This window comes from Chrysemys picta, chromosome 1 (genome assembly GCF_011386835.1).
Source record: "Chrysemys picta bellii isolate R12L10 chromosome 1, ASM1138683v2, whole genome shotgun sequence".
Taxonomy (NCBI): Eukaryota; Metazoa; Chordata; order Testudines; family Emydidae; genus Chrysemys; species Chrysemys picta.
Window position 1 is genome coordinate 267,751,825 of NC_088791.1, and position 15,054 is coordinate 267,766,878.

At 40.4% G+C, this 15,054-nt stretch overlaps 1 pseudogene; it reads right to left on the reverse strand.

The window, feature by feature from the left end:
• Positions 1 to 282: 282 nt before the first annotated feature.
• Positions 283 to 12,109, reverse strand: LOC135980916 (uncharacterized; annotated as a pseudogene).
• Between the last annotated feature and the right edge of the window lie 2,945 nt (positions 12,110 to 15,054).

The window sequence follows — 15,054 nt, forward strand, 5'->3', positions numbered from 1 at the left end:
TTTAGGAAATAAAGTGTGACAAAAAACAAATGTGTGGCAGACAACACATGTATGCAGGAAACTTAAAATGCTGCAAGATTATGTCCTTCAGTGCCAATAACTCTCAGTTTCATGATTCTTTAATTCTATTTTGAATAATTTTGAGCAATAAAAGAGATGGGACATCAAATGTGCATGAAAGTAAATTTGGGACAAAAGTGAACTAATAAGGGCCAGTTAGAGAGTTGTCTTTGCTCCACTGATCTGTTCAAAGTACTTCAGCTGCTTTAACTGTCAGCATCATTACCGAGCCTTCTCAGTCCGAAAACTGTCTCCCATACATTGTTCTGAAGGGGAAGTAATGGGAGTGGTTGGATTTTCTGTGAAATATTTTTATGGACATAATCTGGAAAAGACAACGCTGGAGGGAATATTCTGGTAGAAAGAAGGGATTTTTTTATTATTATTTTTAATATGACCTTGTTAATCACAGATACAAAGAGGATCATAGCTGGGAATATGCTGAAGAAAATTGGGAGGGACTAAGTGAAAATAAAATTAGTATTTTATCCACTTAATTGTTAGTGATTTTTTAACACATCTGGGTGCTACAAAAAAGTCATAAAATGACAGATTTCAAAGGAATGTTAATGGAAAACTTCATAAACATATATATATAACCACAAATGTGAATGTAGGAATGGGGTGTGCGATTTGACTTTGGAAAGGAAGATCATAAATAAGAGTATATTTAAGAAAATATTTAAATACTAATCACAATCTCCGTACCTTCAAATATTCCTTTCATATATATATTGTCTATAGGGGCTTGCATGGACTCTGGATTGGGTTTTGCTGATGAGAAAGAAAGGCTAAAAAGAGAATATTTCCAAACAAGTAAACTTCAAGGAAATCCCCAATGGCTACTTCTACCTTGGAGCCCAAAATAAATATTTAGTGTATATAGATATGTGTCTGTGTGTGTGTATAAGAAAATATTCAAATACCTATCACAGTCTCAGTATCTTCAATAAGTAAATAGTTGGGGGCTGCCATTTTATATATACTTCCCAGCAAGTGACTTGTTTGACTCCATCATATAGCAGTACTGAAAGAATCATATTTCTCTTTTGAAAGCATTATAAATTAGAACGTTTCAAAGTTGTGTCTTAGCAGTTCTGTAATTAAAATTAAATTATTAAATCTGAGCAATTTAACAGCTGATTTAACCTCTACTGAAGCTAAATATTTTTTTTTAAAACCCGAGTATACAACAGAATGGAAGCGTTCTGAATTCCAGTGCTTTCATAGAGCCTTCATTCAACACATTGGACAAACTCCCACAGATATCGATAGCACAGGATGGGTCTTCAGAGGGAAATCATATTTATTTATTATTAGAGTCTGATTTTGTTCCAGCTGATGACATTGTCCAAACTCCCATAGATATTAATGGGATCAAGGTCAGGCTCCCACCTTACATCATCAAGTTCTGAAAATGGTAGCTTACCCTCTTATAATTCCTTAAAATATTATTGTATCTAAGACAGTTAATATTGTTAAGATTTATATTTCTTTCTATTAAGTGGCAGTAATTGTAATATCTTTTTTATTACACAGTTTTTCCTTCAAATAAATTGTACTTCTGGGATTGGGGGTTTAGGGCAAGGTCTCATTGATGTGAAAATATGAGAACAGTCTTTGTAAAATATATGCTGTAAAATTTTCAAACTTTTTCATCTTTCCAAACTTGAGAATTGTTTACTGTGGAACTGTGGGATAGTATATACTTTAGACTCCCCCATAATTTCTGAAAGCGCATTTCTGGGTTTGACACTTCTAAGGGGCCAGTTTTAATATCTAGATACTTGGGTACCAGATATGAGTTTGGCCATTGACTTCAGTGGTGCCAGACTTTCATCCCACAAATATAAGCCTGTTTGTGATAGAACAAAGTATTTTAGAGCGATTCCAGATTAGAGCGCCACAAGGTGAGTGAGGTAATATCTTTTATTGGACCAACTTCTATTGGAGGAACACAAATTTTCCAGCTCACACAGAGCTCTTATTCAGAGATATAATTCAAAGAAAACTTTAAAAAAAACATATAAAAACATACCATGAAAATGAACCATAAATTGCCTAATAACAAGAAGTGAAGTCCAAATCCTTAGCTGATATAAATCAATGTAGCCAACAGAATCAGTGGATTTATGTTGATTTATACCAGCTGCCACATCCCCTGGCTTGAAGTGGTTTCCATTATATACAGGGTTTACAGTTTGGGTCTGTCATAACTATAAAGGGAAGGGTAACAACCCTCCTGTGTACAATACTATAAAATCCCTCCTGGCCAGAGACACCAAAATCCTTTTACCTGTAAAGGGTTAAGAAGCTCAGGTAACCTGGCTGACACCTGACCCAAAGGTCCAATAAGGGAACAAGATACTTTCAAATCTTGGGGAGGGGTAGGGCTTTTGTTTGTGTGCTCTTTGTTAGGGGGCTTGTTTGCTCTTGGGACTAAGAGGGACTGGACATCAATCCATGCTTTCCAAATCTTTCTGAACAAGTCTCTCATAGTTTAAACTTGTAAGTAAGAGCCAGGCAAGGCGTGTTAGTTTTATCTTTGTTTTCTCAACTTGTAAATGTTCCTTTGCTAGAGGGAGGTTTATCCCTGTTTTGCTTTACTTTGAAACTAAGGCTAGAGGGGGTTCCTCTGGGCTCTTTGAATCTGATTACCCTGTAAAGTTATTTTCCATCCTGATTTTACAGAGATGATTTTTACCTTTTTCTTTAATTAAAATTCTTCTTTTAAGAACCTGATTGATTTTTCATTGTTTTAAGATTCAAGGGTTTTGGATCTGTGTTCACCAGGACTAATTGGTGAGGGTATACCCTTAAGCCTACCTAGTAAAAGGTGTGTAAGGACTTGGGGGCGGGGAAGGAATTAGTCTCAAATCTGCCCAGGAAGGAGGGGGGGGGGGGGTTAGAGACTTGGGAAATATTTGGGGAAAGGCAGAGTTCCAAGTGGCTCTCCCCTAAGATTTGGAACATGCTTGGTGGTGGCAGCTTACTGTTAACCTAAGCTGATAAATAAGCTTAGGGGGCTTTCATGAGGGTCCCCACATCTGCACCCTAGAGTTCAGAGTGGGGAAAGAACCCTGACAGGGTCAATGGCTCACAACACCCCCACTATACAATTTGTTTCACCGCTCCTGGAAATAACTATAAAGAATATTGTTAGAGTTCTATCTTTCCATGCTGGTAAGTTTCCTTCCTCCTTTTACACCATTTTCAAGGTTTTCTCAGGGAGGAACAAAAGAAGCAAAGAATCTCCAGCCGACTTGTATAAGAAATGCTCATTAGTGGACCCAAAGGAAGGAATCTGAGGCAAGGGAGGAAACCCAGAAGCTAGAGAATATAAGAATAATGTGTGGTCCTATCACCTCAGAGCAGTTACCCCATGCAAGATTTTGATCTTTTTCAAGACTACTCTATGCTTCAGGACTCTGGGCCAGATTTTTAAAAGGTTTAGGCACATAACATGTGTCTGCCAATTGCATGCTCAATTAGTGTGTGAAACCGCATTTACAAATTGGATGCTATGTTACACAAATGGTCAACTCTGCCATTTGTAAGTGCATTTCTGGAAATTGCTTGCAAAAATGAAGGGCTGAATGGTGCACATCTTTGCCTGTGAAAATGGGCATCTAATCTTTTAAAAAATCTGTCTCTTAAAGAGCAAATAAAACAAACAAACACACATACCACAAATATTTATTCAAGAGAAGAGTCAGACAGGCAGAAAAAAGGTAAAAAATAAAAAAAAAATATCCATGAGGAAGTCTTACTTACACCTATTAATTAATATTTCTGGACAGTAATCTTTTGGTCAATTTTCTGCAGGTTCAGAATGTCATGGTGAAATATCCAATTATATGGATTCTTTAAATAAACATCACTAAAGTTGGAGTGCGCTTAGCAACAGCACCCTAGTTTTCTTTACAGTACTCTACTTTCCTAACAAAATACTAGCAGTGCTACCAGAATAATAACTGTATAAATACAGTATATTAGTTCCAGAGACATTTCAATCTAAAAGTCATTTGATATAATATAAGTAATGAGAAGAGATTTGAATATAGTCAAAATTCACATAAACCTTTGGGTGAATGATTCAGAAAACTGGATATTAAGAGTCTTTGTGTGATTTTCACCACTTCCTGATATCAACTGAGCTGAAAATTGTATAAATATAGCTTTTCTTTAGGTATTTTTGCTTCCAGAAATTTGTTAAATTTCAACAAAACATTTGAGATTTGTTTTTATTTTGGTCAGAGTTACAGGTTGATTTTTTTTTAAATCCAAACCACTTTGACCACCCCTAGTAATTGAGGAATGAGATGAATGACTAGCTAATCATCATCAAAAAAGGAAGAACAGATTGCCCACTGTTCTTTGGAATTAGGGATGTTACATGTCGTGCAAAGACTGGCAAGCATCTGCTTAAAAATAAGAGCCTGGTTCTGTACATCAATTGTGCTATTCTTGAATCAGTCTCTTTCAATGATTGAATTTATTGTCAGGAAAGAGGGACTTTGGGAGACTGTCTAGAGAGAATCATAATTTCCTCTTCTGCAAAGTTCTCTACCATACATTTAAGGCTGGGTAAGAGTAATAATGAAACCTATTAATACAGCACAATAAATGTAGCCTTAATCATTTCCCTTTCTCCCTGTATTTAAGGCACAGACCTTTGCATTTTCATATACATATACAGGAAAACATTTTCACATAATTTCTGTATGTTTAGAGAAAGTTTGTATTGTTAAGATTATGTTTTCACACGTTCAGGAAGCCATTGTCCTTAAATTATAGCAGAACTGGTTGTGAAAAAAATGGTAATTTGCTTCAATTTTTTTTTCTCCCCCAGGTATGTCCTTTTATCACCAAAAAGTTTCAAATTTTGATTTTTGCAACCATATCTATAAACTAGATTTAAAAACTATGTCTTACAGCCTGATTTTGCAAAGGGATTCACATGGAAAGATCCTTATTCTCACAAAGAAGCCTTTACAGGATTGAGGACCTTTGATTGCATATTCCTTAAGACAGGGAATGTGATTTCTTTTTTTTAGGTGAAAAGTGTTATATAATGGTATGTCTTTCTATACATTATTTTTGTTTAAATTAAATACCATTACATTCAGGGGATTCTGGTTCTGCTGTATGAGCAACATTATTTGTTTACTCATCTTGCAGCTATAACCAATCTTGAATGTACATGCACAATATTAGTACCTTTGCCTGTGAAAATGTGCATCTAATCTTTTTTAAAAATCTGTCTCTTAAAGAGCAAATAAAACAAACACACATCCAACAAATATTTATAATAAAATTAACAAATGCTGTTTAGTTCTACATACTTTAGAGAACTTGGTTTTGTTTGTTTTAATATGCAACGTTAGGAAAACATCTAAGGTTGGTGTTTTTTCACCTCAGACTGGGTGTTTTCTGGAGTCAGATGTTTCCACATTAAGTTGCCAGCTTTTCTGACCTTATAAGCCTGCCACTTCATATCTTCATACGGAGAAATATGTATTAGCTCCAACAATGTGGGCTCCATTTTTGTTGCTAAATAATGCTTGAGGGCTATCCCTGTAAGGTGTCATCTTGTTTTCTATATTAAGCCATTAGTCTTCCATTACCTCGCTTGGAGGCATTTCATACTGCTAGCAAATTTTTCTGTGAAACGTTGCCTCTACATTTTCGTTGCTATGGTTTTTTTTATCGCCAGTTGTTTCTGAAGTGCAATTTAGCTATAGTTCGTGGGCTATTCAACTAGCTTTTGTGATTGACAGTTATACATTTCCTTGCGCTACTCTGATCTTGCACTTTGTTGTCATATTTACTCATATTTCTTTCGTATACTGAGATGGATTAAACCCAACAAAGATCCACATCCAATCCAAACAGAGGGCTCAAGCAAAAATTTGTCAGGATCAATGATGACACAAAGGTATGTTGGATCCTTCCACTGAGCTATTCTGATAGCAGAAGTTGGAACCCTGCATAAATCTGCTGAGCAAATTTTATTGACTCACTGTGTCATGTGCAGTTCAATTACTTCACAAGGACATAGGAGAAGAGGACATAACTTACCAGGAGCAGAAACAAGAAGGTCCCGCAGGAAACTCTTGGCATAAACAGGCTTAAGGGGAGATCTTAGGCTGAGGTTGATGAGGTTATTTTTCTTTTTCAGTCACCATTAAAGCAAACTTTGAGAAGGTGGATACCCATGGGCAGAATTTGCTGAGTGGTCTCACTTTAACACTTTTAGTATCATAATTTATCAATTGTATTTTGAAAAATCAGTTCTAAGGGCTCACTCCTAATCTCCTAGGTGGGTGGGGGATTTAGCAGTAGCAGCTGACCATAATAATGAGTAAATGAAGTACATGCCAATGTATTATGCCTTTGCATTCATCCTTTGAGTTTCAGGAAAGCAGGCTGTTCCCCTCCTGCCATTTTATTGCTTATTGACTTGTTAGATTTGGCAATTTATTTAATTAAACCACAGCTTCTGCATATTTTATTGTTGGGATCTACAAGGTTACAGTTTATTGTTGAGATGATGTGCTTACTCTGAGAAAGATTCAACTTTATTATTCATTGTCGGTGATTGTATAAATGGGAAGTTTGGTGGGGGATGCAGCGAATAGCAATTTTCATTATTCAAATGAATACCAACTAATGCATGCAATATTTGTCAAACAGCAATGTGAATAATTATTGACCTTATGAGACCTCCAAAGCAGAAAAGATTTTTTTTTTTTGGCACATGGTTACAATTGTGCTTCCACAAATAAACAGTCACTGGACTAAGAACTTGTATTGATGGTCTGCACATATAGAATCTAGAGTCTGGACTTTGCTATAAAAATTAAAAAAAAATTGACTTTTGTTAAATTAAATGTAACTTACCCGCCCCCAGTTGCAAAGAAAAACTTTTTTCAAAAGTTAATATTGTGTGAAGTATGCTATCTTCCTGGGTCGGCAGACAGCCTGAAATGCTGACTGAGGGGTATGAACTTCTGCCTGACATTCATCTCATTGGTATGTTAGCTCAAAAGCCAATCACTTTTTAAATGCAAGCATTAACTATTTTTTGCTTGTTCTGAGTTTACTGAATTTGAATCGTCCAGCAAATCTAGTGGAGTTGCTTTAGTCTGCATATTTTTCATGAACCAAGACTTAATGGATTCAAACAGCCGCCCCAAAATGTTTCTCAGCAGGAGCAGTTTCAAATTCCTTTAACAGTGTTTTTTTCCCTCCCCCATTAGTGAAGACTGAAGTGTAAAAGTTGGAGGCACACAGTGAATGCTGCAGCTGATGAAGTGGGAATTTTAGTTTCAAGCTCATTATCACTGATACAGACTGAATTGTGAAGACAGAGAGACCGTGACCCCTCCCCCAGTCCTATGACAAATATTGAGATGATTTTAAGTATATTTTTAACTGCAAGCAGAGCAGGTAACACAGCTGGGATGCAAGCCAAGTTATTAAAATGTCCAGTGAGTTTCCAATAGCTTGCAGTTATGTCAGCAGACCACTGAGCATCCATCAAAAAACTCATGTAGTGGTAGCAGCTAGCTAGAGTCCTTGTTAGAGCAGGGAAGGACAGAGTGAATATTTTAGTGAATTTCTCAGGCACAGGGCCATTTTAATTAGAAATAGTTGTTGCAGAAATGTTATGGTCATGCTTGATCTACAGGTACTTCAATACACTGCTGGCATTTTGTTTTACTATGCAGACTATCAGAGAACAGGACATGGAGAGTCTTACCTACTGGTACGAGTGGGATGATCTGGAGTGAGGCAGGACAGGGGCAAGGCTGGGAACAGGCATAGAAGCTATCACACCCATGAGCAAATGCTTTGAGCAGTCACCAATCTGGGGTTGCTGCTGGGTTTCAGAGCTGGTCTACTAACACTTCCTACCAATTAGGTGATGTAGCCAATCAGAAAGCTTTCCTCAGGCCAGTTGTTACGTTGTCTGGAGCCTGCATCATTAAGTACTTTTTAAAGGCTAATTTCTGCATTGCTGCATGTAGTGGAGTCAACTGACTTTCATATAAATTGTCCATTGTTGTTGTTCCCCTTCCACTAGCCTGTCTACTTGTTTAATTGCCCTTCACTGGTGAGTACCTCAGAGCAGGGATCATCCGTCCTTATATATCTGGGAACCACATAGTACATTGTGGCCACTACTACAAGCAAATATTAAATAATCAGAATAGGTATTTGTGACATTCCCCAGGGTATAATCTGAAGTGCTGAATACCCTTAATTTTCCAGCTTGGGATATCTTTTGCACTGTTTTGCTACTGAACAAACCTCTCCAGGCCCTGATCCCTCTCAGCCACCAGCATGTAAAGTCACTCCCATCTGAGTACATTAATGTTATGCCCAGCCATTTGTGAATAGGTACAGGGTGACACTGGCATATCCCTCAGCCCCAGCCTTGCCACCCAGAAATGTGTATCTTGTACCATTGAGTAGCCAACTGGACCAACCCAGCTACTACTTTGCCCTGCTCTCATGGGCAGCGAGGCTTCTGCTACTATTTCTGGTGACAATAATGGGTGCAATACTACTGTTGTAGCCTACCTGTGATGATAATGTACCCCTCCTGCCACCACCATTCCAGGTGGGCATCACATTCCATGGTGCAATCCAGACCAGTGAGGAGCTGTGTCTCCACCTGTCTTGCAACCTTGAGTGCCTTATAATGCTTTGCTTTTGTAGCTCCCAACCTGGGCCACTCACAGCCAAACAGCATGCCAGTCACACCCTAAGTGTCTGTGTATAACTACAGCCCTGGTCCAGAAGCTCTGACCCCAGCAGCCTGTTAGCAACAGAAAAATCACGGTCTGGTTACCACCCACCTTGATGATTATGTTTGTCCATTGTTATCGATGAAGACCTCAAGAACTCATTTTTTCGATGACCAGGCTCTGTGCGTCTGAAGATGATTAATCAGTCCGATTCGGGCGTGGAACGTCCTGTCACACGTCAGGCAGACATGTAATGGCACTGTCGATGATGTATGAGCAGCTCTGGACTTGCGCAGCTCACGCTTTTTTTCAGCCTCAGCAATATGCTTCGCCTCAGAGGTATTACTGCCTGTGTGAATGAGGCTGTGCCATGCTGGACGGTTCAGTGCAAAGGTTTTCCATGTGGCAGTGTTGATCTCGAAGGACTTCAAAGAGGTCTTCAGCGTGTCCTTGAACCGCTTCTTTTGTCCTCCATGGGAGCGCTTTCCCTGAGTGAGTTCTCCATAGAAGAGCTGTTTAGGAATGCGTTCGTCTGACATTCTCACGACATGTCCGGCCCACCTGGTCTGGGCTCTCATCAGCAATGTGTAAACTGACAGCAGACTGGCTCTAGTAAGGACATCAGTATCGGGCACTTTGTCCTACCATCCGATTTTTAGAAGCTTTCGCAGACAGGAAATGTGGAAGTGATTGAGCCTTTGTGCATGACTCCGATAGACAGTCCACGTCTCGCAGGCGTACAGCAGAGTTGGAAGCACCACTGCTCGGTAGACCTTCAGCTTCGTTGGTAGGCTGACCCCTCGATGTTCCCAAACGTTGGAGCACAATCGGCCAAATGCAGAGCTGGCTTTAGCAATTCTGCAATTTACTTCATCAGCGATTGACACTGCTCGGGAAAGGGTACTGCCCAGGTACGTGAAGTGGTCCACTGTCTGAAGTCTCTGTCCATTTACAGTGGTGGATGGTTCTGAGTACGGAGCGTGGGGAGCTGGCTGGTGCATGACCTCAGTCTTATTGATGTTAATGGTGAGACCGAAGTTGTTGCATACAGTTGAAAACTTGTCCATACTGGCTTGCATTTCTGGCTCTGTACTAGCATTCAGAGCACAATCATCGGCAAAGAGAAAGTCTCTAAGTACAATTTCATTCACCTTGGTGATGGCACGCAGTCGCCTCAGATTGAATAGTTTCCCATTAGTTCTATACTTCAGGCCTACTCCTTCAGTGCAGTGTTGAAAGGCATCAGTCAAAGTGGCAGAGAATATCATGCTGAACAAAGTGGGTACTAAAACACACCCTTGCTTGATGCTGTCGGTGACTGGAAAGGCCTCAGATGTTTCACCATCATCCAGGACATGAGCCATCATACCATGATGAAATTGACATACCATTCGTATAAATCTGGCTGGACAACCAAATTTTGACATGATCCTCCACAGGCCCTGGTGACTGACAGAGTCAAATGCTTTCGTGAGGTCCACAAAAGTTGTGTAGAGTTCACGATTCTGCTCTTGACATTTCTTCTGTAGCTGACGCACAGCGAAGATCATGTCAATAGTCCCAAGTCCCTTGCGGAAGCCACACTGTGATTCTGGCAGTAAGCCCTTCTCCAGGTGAGTGATCAATCGATTCAACAGAACCCGTGCAAGAACTTTCCCTGCTGTAGAAAGCAGCGAGATTCCACAGTGATTGTCGCATACCTGGCGATTGCCCTTCCTCTTATAGAGGTGCAAGATGGACGCGTCTCTAAATTCTTGTGGAATGGTTCCCTGCATCCAGAAGGACTGAAACAGCTCAGTGAGTTTCCGTAGCAGCACGGGTCCACCGACTTTGTACACCTCTGCTGGTATGGCATCTGACCCTGGGGCTTTGCAACTTGGCAGCTGATTGATAGCTTTCTTCACTTCGTCCTCTTCTGGTGAAGCATCCATGGAGTCATTGACTGCAACCTGAGACATCTTGTCAATGGCCTCATCATTGATGACTGAGGGGAGATTGAGAATTGCTTCAAAGTGTTCAGTCCATCTCTGGAGAATCTGTGTCTTCTCTGTAAGGAGCACAGTACCATCAGAGTTCAGGAGGTGAAAGCTCCCAGAAGACTGTGGACCATAGAGTGTGTTGAGGGCTTCATAAAACTGCTTATAGTCATTCCTATCCACGTATGCCTGTATTTCATCTGCTTTGGCGCTCAGCCACAAGTCCCGCATTTTGCGCAATAGGTTCTGTACTGTTCTGTGAGCGTTGATAAAGGCGGTCTTCTTTGCCGCTGAGGATGGATCGTTTTGATATGCACGATGCAGGCGGTGCTTCTCAGCAAGTAAGGCCTGGATTTCTGCATCATTGTCATCAAACCAGTCTTGCCACCTGCATGTGGAGGGCCCCAATACCTTCGATGCAGCTGTATGGACAGTGTTGCGAAATCGCTCCCAGTCTTTCTCAGTATCATCCTCAATACGAAGATCAGCAAGCTCATTCTCTAGGTCTTCCGCTAGATTTTCAGTGATGCGGCTGTTCTTCAGCTTCGACACGTTGATCCTTTTGAGAGCCTTACAGCCCTGTGGTTGTGTCTTCGGCATGATACAGAGCTTCATTTTGGATACTATGAGCCTATGATCGGTCCAACAGTCAGTGCCACACATAGCTTTTGTGACCCTGACATCTTGTCTGTCCCTTCTCCTGATGATGACATAATCGATCAAATGCCAGTGCTTGGAACGGGGATGCATCCACGAAGTCCTGTTACGGGTAGGAAGGCGGAAGACCGTATTGCTGATCAGAAGGTCATGTGCTGCATAAGTTTTCAGCAGTAACAGGCCATTGCTGTTACACTGTCCCACTCCATTTTTCCCGATGACTCCTTCCCAGGCTGCGGCATCACATCCGACTCTTGCGTTAAAATCGCCAAGCAGAATCAGCTTGTCTGTGCGGTGCACTGACGATAGCAGAGTATCTATTTCTTCGTAGAATTTATCCTTCACATCCTCTGGGTTGGTCATTGTAGGAGCATATGCGCTGATCAAAGTAGCTTGTTTTCCTTTTTGAAGCGGTAGATGCATTGTCATGAGCCGGTCATTCATACCCTTGGGGGAACTGGCAAGTTTCCGAACAAGATGATTCTTGATGGAGAAGCCAACTCCAGATTCGCGACGCTCATCACTGCTGTGGCCACTCCAGAAGAATGTATAGCCACCGCCTGACTCGGACAGCTGTCCTTCATTAGCAAGGCGAGTTTCGCTAAGGGCTGCAATCTCAATGTTGTAGCGTGCGAGCTCTCTAGCGACAAGTGCTGTTCTTCTCTCCTGTCTGTCTGCCGTGATGTTGTCCAGTAACGTGCGCACATTCCATGTGCCAATAGTGATCAGTGTCACTCTAAGTTTTGTTTTTGTTCGACCGCTTTTATGGGAGCCCCGCCAGCCGCGGTATGCTGGCCAGGGTAAGGTGAAGCAGGCAATGTTTAGGGCACCTTTTCTAGCTCCCTCCTCATTCTATGGAAGTGAGCAGTGCAATCCTAAATAGGACTGCTCAGTCGCTCAAGAAGATGCCGAGCTCCACTGCTGCTTCCGTCGGTGAGGAACGACCATTATGCTTGAGCCGCCTATGTGCAGGTCCGCGGCTACCGCTCCCAGTGTATCCACATCTGCTGCTTCGTCACTCGCCCATCGCCGCAGGACTTGATATGATGTAATATGATATGATATGATGTCGAGACTTGCGTGTGAATTGGATTAAAGTGAGGGAGAGTTGCGCAACGTCAGCCTCACTCTCTCTTCCCAGTTCCTATCTGTATCTAGTGGGATCCAGAAGGGGTCAGTCCAGTACTATTCAATATTTTTATTAATGATTTGGATAATGAAGTGGAGATTATGCTTATAAAATGTGTAGATGACACCAAGATGTGAGGGCTTTGGAGGACAGGATTAGAATTTAAAACTACCTTGACAAATTGAAGAATTGGTCTAAAATCAAGAAGATGAATTTTAATAAAGACAAATGCAAAGTACATTACTTAGGAAGGAAAAAACAAATGAAAAATCAAATGAATAACTAATTCCCCACTCTGGCATTTTGGGTGCAGAAGGTGGGGGCCCGCAAGGATTCTAAAAAATAATACTGGCTACTCCAGGCTTGTATTAAACTCGCAAGGTTACAGCTTTTCTCTGATATTGGATTGGTAGATGCCGCCATCACCCAACTGAAGAACTCCTTAGAGAGCCTGGGAAGGTGCATTTGGGAATTCCTCCCTGTGGGGTACCCTCAAGCCCTTTCACACACACACCCCCGGGGAAGAGCTGAGAAAGAAAAAAAAAGGAAATCAGCTGTTGCCACCCGTTAATTAAACAACATGTGTACAAACTTCTTAAGACACAAACAACCAGTTCTGTTCTTAACAAAGGTAAATTTTATTAATAAAAATAAAGGAAGAAAATACATCTGTGAACTCAGGCTATTGCTAGATTTTAAAAGAGCAATTACAAGGATTAAGCACCAAGAATAGCTTTTCTGAGGTCCAGCTTAAAGGTTACAAGCAAAACAAAAGCACCTGGGGTTAGCACAGAGGAGTCCACAAGCCATAAAGAAATAAAAAGAGATAAACCTAATTGTGTCTTCCTAGACATTTCCTGATCTTCTTACTTATCTGTGGTTTTAAATTAGTAGTTCCTAGGTATGATACTGATGATTTTTTTCATAACTGGCCCAAGCTTCTCACAGAATAGCTCTTCCCTGGCCACCTCTCCCTGGGAGAACAACAACAGACAGACAAAAGGGGAGTCTTTGTTTCAATTTTAAAAAGTTCTAGCCTTTCCATTGGCTCTTTTGGCCAGGTGCCCACTTACTTCCTTTTACCTGTGCATAGCAGTGAGACTCTTTAACCCTTTACAGGTAGAGCAATTAGAGAACAGCTACTATGAGGGATTTTATAGTTACTGGCTGGCTGGGTGTACATAAAAGGGAGCTACGCCCCTCCCTTCATTTATCACAAGTGGCTTTTTAACTATAAGGATAACTAAGTACTAGAAAAGGCTTCCAAGGGAGGTTGTAGAATCCCCGTCATTGGAGGCTGAACAATCACCTGTCAGGGATAGTCTAGGTATACTTTGTGATGCCTCAGTGCAAAGGGCTGCGCTAGATGGTCCCTTCCAGCCCTACATTTATATGAGTATATAAATCATGCAAGTATAAAGCATATACCTTCAACTCTTTTTGAGTTAGGTTCTCTTGTATCAAGGAATCCAGCTATAATAAAGTTAAAGCACAGTTCCATTTTATAATATAAATAGAACCTTGACCACTCTGCCAGACCTGTTGAGGAAAAAGGACTCTGAACATTCAAGAAGGTCCAGTTAAAACAGAGTTATAGCACAGTTCCATTTTACAATGGAAATAAATGTATTATATATTTATAACTGACATTTATAATAATTAGGCTTTCTACAGAAAAAATTCTGATCAGAACCCATGGGCTAATATGCTCCTTTTCCCTCAGGTGCAAATAACTAAACCCTTTTAACTGATTTTGCTTTGGTTATGAAAATAAATAATCACCTTTGGGCTGAGCCCAAGCACGGAAGTTTTCCTCTAAGAAGAGATTTGTACTGGAATTGGTGTAGGCACTCAGCAATTTCAACCATAATGTGTGGTCCCAGCATGCATGCTATAATGAATTATATTTGTTCATGTGAATTCCGTATCCTTAAGTGTTTAGGCACTATGCCTCCAAACAGATGGTATGATGTAATTTTAAATCCTTTTGAAAAGTCACCAGGCCCAAGGCCTAGCATTCTCGCTCTTGAAAGTGGAACAAAATTACCAATAGTGTCTGAAGAAACAGAACGAAACATAATCTGTGGCACTCCAGTACAAATAAATGACTGATGTATATGAAAAGTGACTTAGTTCATTTTACTCCAAACTCAGCTACACAGTTTTCAGAAGGAAGCTGTCACATAGCAATGAAGCTGTTGTACATACAGATGGCTGTGTTTCCTCATAGGCAGAGACATCTGCACCTGTCCCATCCTTAGTAGAAAGTACTCATCTGGTTACCAATTACCCTTTCAATGCACTCTGATTAGCCTTAATTGTTCCCACTAGAAAGCCACTAGATTTATTTTGTGTTAGCTGTGTAAAATTCATGTGCTTTTCAAAGTTTGTTTGTATAAATACAAATACAAAAATGGTTACTATAGGACACAAGCAATTTCTAAAATATCACAAAACACTTCTCTATATTATTATA